At 40.7% G+C, this 5,000-nt stretch overlaps 1 long non-coding RNA gene across 1 annotated transcript in view; it reads right to left on the minus strand.

Annotated features, from left to right (window-relative positions):
• Nucleotides 1-2,062, minus strand: part of LOC138867392 (uncharacterized) — a 2,857-nt gene extending 795 nt beyond the window's left edge. Inside the window, exon 1 of the long non-coding RNA XR_011399786.1 lies at nt 1,971-2,062. This is a non-coding gene — a long non-coding RNA (uncharacterized lncRNA). The remainder of the gene's footprint in view (nt 1-1,970) is intronic.
• Nucleotides 2,063-5,000: the final 2,938 nt, after the last annotated feature.

Genomic DNA, 5,000 nt, shown 5'->3' on the forward strand with positions numbered 1-5,000 from the left:
GGGTCGGGGCGTTCTGTGTGTGCGTGTGTTGGTGTGTGTGTGTATGTGTGTGTGTGCGTGCGTGTGTGTGTGTGTGTGTGTGTGTGTGTGTGTGTGTGTGTGTGTTTGTGTGTGTGTGTGTGTGTGTGTGTGTTGGTGACATACAGGTAAATGGATGGGTATATTGTGGGATGTATTTACATGCATTTATGTGTGGGGGTGGGGGTGTCTTTGTGTGTTTGGCTGTATGGTGTGTGTATCGGGGATGAATTGTGGGTGTCCTTGTGTGTGTGTGTGTGTGTGTGTTTGTTTGGGTATATGTATGAATTTGTATTTCGTGATCATTATTTCTGCATATAATTATTGCAGATTACTAAAAGCAAATATTTAAAACCATGACTTAAGAATCGCAATATAATAATCATTATAATACGTAAAATCAACCAAGTATAGAGCAATGAAAAAAATATTGAACAATTTCTTCCTATTTAAGAAATACTAATAACGTCAACTGATGATAGAAAAAAAATCTTATGAAACACCGGCAAGAACGAAAATATATGACACAATTTCACCGTAACATACGATAAAATCCAATAATGTTACTCGCTACGTGATGAAATGTCATTATCTGACTCATTTCTTTTATTGGTTGTAATAAACTAAAGCTGATAACAATAGGATTCAATCAGACTGACACACAGATAGAATGAAAGATATACATAGACAGATAGATAGATAGATAAACAGAATGATAGATATAGATAGATAGATAAACAGAAGGATAGATATAGATAAATAAACAGAATGATAGATATAGATAGATAAACAGAATGATAGATATAGATAAATATATACGTAGATAGATAGACAAGAACGAGAGAAATAGCTAGATGGATAGAGATAGAAAGGAGAGAGATAGCCAGAGAGAAACAGAAAGAGAGAGAGAGAGAGAGAGAGAGAGAGAGAGAGAGAGAGAGAGAGAGAGAGAGAGAGAGAGAGAGAGAGAGAGAGAGAGAGAGAGAGAGAGAGAGAGAGAGCCAGAGAGAGACAGAAAGAGAGAGAGAGGAAGAAGGGAGAGAGAGAGATAGAGAGAAGGAGAAAGAGAGAAAGAGTGTGTATGTTAGTATTGTTAATTTAGGGAGTAAGTTTGGCCAATTAAATATCGCTTTATAAAAAATAAAAAATACAGTATCAAGAGAAAGTTGTTTCATTATCCTTTTGTTCATCATCTCGTCAACTGAATCACTTCAAATTCTCGAATTTTATATGAAAGATTTCCAATAAGACCCACTAATCACTGAACTAATCTACAAAATATATATCCAATCATAAGATTAGACCATACCGCAGAAAGATTCATTTAGATAAAGTATAAATCTTCTTGTTCTTTGACTAGACATATGAGTTAATTGAAAATGTCCTAATAATCAAGTATTAAAAAGACGTGTAATATAAAAAAAATTGTTAGAATATCTTAAGAAAAGGGTATTTGAAACGCACATTACATTAGAATAAAGTACACACATGATATGTCTCCATCAGCGAGAATGAGGACTAAAAACTCTACAAAAAGCATTAGATTCTATTTGTTCTTAACTGGACAAGTAGGAATCCAATTGAAATATCTGACGAATAACGTAATAAAAAAAGACGTGTAAATCATACGATCCATACAGTATACAAGAATAACGTATACACAAGAGGAACCACCACAAGGTATTAAAATCTTTTTGTTCTTGACTGGACATCGAGAAGTGCAATTAAAATATCTTAGTAATGAAGTATAAAGATTGAATGTACACAATATAAACATTACACTAAAATAATAATAACTATACACTATACTCCATCAGTGAGAGACGTCTACACAAAATAAAGAATGAATGTACACAGTATAAACATTGCACTAGAATAATCATGAATTATACACTATACTCCATCAGTGAGAGACGTCTACACAAAAAAAAATCTGAAACTCTTAAACTCACCAAATTCATTATTGGTCTCGACTGGGCAGGCAGGCAGGAAGTCGGTCACGCTTTGCACTTTCAAGCTTGGAGGGCGCAGTGGCTCTGTCGGAAATGCATTCCTGGGGCACTTTTTATACTCCTATAACGGTGCCAGAGGGAGGGGGCGAGAGTATAAAAAAAGAGGAAAAAAAAAGGAAAGAAAAAAAATCTCTTCGACTCACGACTCTTTCGTCACCAACAGCCCACGAGAGAGAATTCCTAAACGACTGTTTTCTTGTCGTAGGTTATATCTATCTTATCGTAATCATTACAATCATTATCATCTATTATCATTGATTAGGGATACTTAATTAGAACGAGATAGTATCAGTACCAACGAAAGAATTCACGAACTTTGCCGAATTTTGGGATCCATAGTGTACGTAAAGTCGAAATTCCGAAAGTGATAGTGTCTGAAAAGACCCCAAACGCACTGAAAACCTCCCCTTGTTTATATGGCAGGGGATAAAGGGGGCAGGGACTGGATATAATCCCCCTGCCTCATGTTTGACCCCTGGATATCCCTGTTGGTTCTCAATGATATTTTTTAGCCGAGCGGTGTACGAGGTGGTGGATCCCCCCCTCCCCTCCCCTCCCCTTCCTCCCACACTCCTACCCTTCCTCCCTCTCCCTCTCTCCTTCGCCCTCTCTCCTTCGTCCTCTCCCTCCCTTCCCCTTCCTCCCACACTCCCACTCTTCCTCTCTCTCCCTCCCCCTCTCTCTTCCATTCCTCCCTCACTTCCACCCTTCCCCCCTCCCTCCCTCCCCCCCTCCCTCCCCCTCTCTCTCTCTCTCTCTCTCTCTCTCTCTCTCTCATCTCTCTCTCTCTCTCTCTCTTTCTCTCTCTCTCTCCCTCGCCCTCTCCCTTCCCTCCCTTCCTCCCCTCTCCCTCTCTCTCTTCCCTCCTCCCCTTCCCTCCCTCCCTCCCTCCCTCCCTCCCTACTCCTTCATCCCTCCCTTCTCTCTGTCCTCTCCTTCCCCGTCCCCCCTCCCCGTTCCCTTCTCCCTCTCTTCATCCCTCCCCTTCTCTGTCCTCCCTCCCTCCCTCCCTCCTTTGGCAAATCCCCCCCCCTTCCCCACCCCCACCCTCACGCCCCCGCACAGATCTACCCTTCCAGTGTAACCCTTTGTTGGTACATGTACTTGGTGTAACAGACGCGTTCTAGTTGTTATTCTCTTATCATTCTCTATTTCTTTATTTTTGATTTTCTTCTATTTCCCCCTTTTTCATATTCTTCTTCTTTTCTTTTTATTTCTTCCCACTTCTTGATTTCTCGAATTATCTAAATCCTCTTAATTTTTTTTCTAATTCGTTTAATCGTCTTTTATCTGTCTCTAATTAATTTTCTATCTTTCTATCTAATTCTCTGGTTACTCTGTCACTCTCTTTTTAGTTTCCAGAATCCTCTTGTTCACTAAATTACTTCCTTTGATTATTTAATTCCTCTTAGTCTCTTTCTTTTCTGGTTCCTCCAATTCCTTCTTTTTCTTATTAACCCCATTCTCTTTTTCTCTAATTCATTACCTCCATTTTTTTCCTATTTTTTGCTCTCATTTTCTCCAATTCCCATCTTTTTTTCTGATTCCTCTAATTCTCTCCGTTTCTAATTCTTCCAATTCCCCTTTTCCATACTTCTCTCCCTCTGATTATTCATTTGTTCCCCCAGTTCTTCTCTTCTCTAAATCTTCTTTTTTCTCACTCTTTTTTATTTCAACTTTATCTAATTCCCCCACTTCTCCTTTTCTCTAAATCTCCTTCTATGTTTTCCTTCTCTGTCTCTCTCTTCCCCAAATTCCTATCTTCACTAACTCTTCTTTCTCCCATTCCCTTTTTTCTTCTATTTTTCTCTCCAATTCCCCCTTTCTCTAATTCTCCATCTCTTTCACTCCTTTTTTTTCCCTCTCTATCTCTCTCAAATTCCCCCAAATCCCAAATTCTCTAACTCTCCTCCTCTCTCATTCTCACCTCCCCCCCCATTTCTATCTCTCTCAAACTCCACAAATTCTCTCATTTCCCTTTATTCTTCTCTCTCTCTCCCCTCCCTCTCAAATTCCCCCAACTCTCAAACTCCACAAATTCTCCATTCCCCTTTTTTCTTCTCTCTCTCTCCTCCCTCTCAAATTCCCCCAACTCTCAAACTCCACAAATTCTCCCATTCCCCTTATTTCTTCTCTCTCTCTCCTCCCTCTCAGAATTCCCCCAACTCTCAAACTCCACAAATTCTCTCATTCCCCTTTATTCTTCTCTCTCTCCTCCCTCTCAAATTCCCCCAACTCTCACACTCCACAAATTCCCTTATTCCCCCCTTTATTCTTCTCTCTCTCTCCCCCCCCCCCCTCTTAAATTCCCCCAACTCTCAAACTCCACAAATTCTCCCATTCCCCTTTTTTCTTCTCTCTCTCCCCTCCCTCTCAAATTCCCCCAACCCTCAAACTCCACAAATTCTCCCATTCCCCTTTTTTCTTCTCTCTCTCTCTTCTCCCTCTTAAATTCCCCCAACTCTCAAACTCCACAAATTCTCCCATTCCCCCTTTAATTCTTCTCTCCTCCCATTCCCTTTTTCTTCTCTCTCTCTCCTCCCTCTTAAATTCCCCCCAACTCTCAAACTCCACAAATTCTCCCATTCCCCTTTTTTCTTCTCTCTCTCTCTCCTCCCTCTCAAATTCCCCCAACCCTCAAACTCCACAAATTCTCCCATTCCCCTTTATTCTTCTCTCTCTCTCTCCTCCCTCTCAAATTCCCCCAACTCTCAAACTCCACAAATTCTCCCATTCCCCCTTTATTCTTCTCTCTCTCTCCTCCCTCTTAAATTCCCCCCAACTCTCAAACTCCACACATTCTCCCATTCCCCCTTTATTCTTCTCTCTCTCTCCCCTCCCTCTCAAATCCCCCAACTCTCACACTCCACAAATTCTCCCATTCCCCTTTTTTTCTTCTCTCTCTCTCTCCCCTCCCTCTTAAATTCCCCCCAACTCTCAAACTCCACAAATTCTCCCATTCCCCTTTTT

The sequence above is a fragment of the Penaeus vannamei genome, chromosome 30 (assembly GCF_042767895.1).
Source record: "Penaeus vannamei isolate JL-2024 chromosome 30, ASM4276789v1, whole genome shotgun sequence".
In the NCBI taxonomy this organism is placed as follows: domain Eukaryota; kingdom Metazoa; phylum Arthropoda; class Malacostraca; order Decapoda; family Penaeidae; genus Penaeus; species Penaeus vannamei.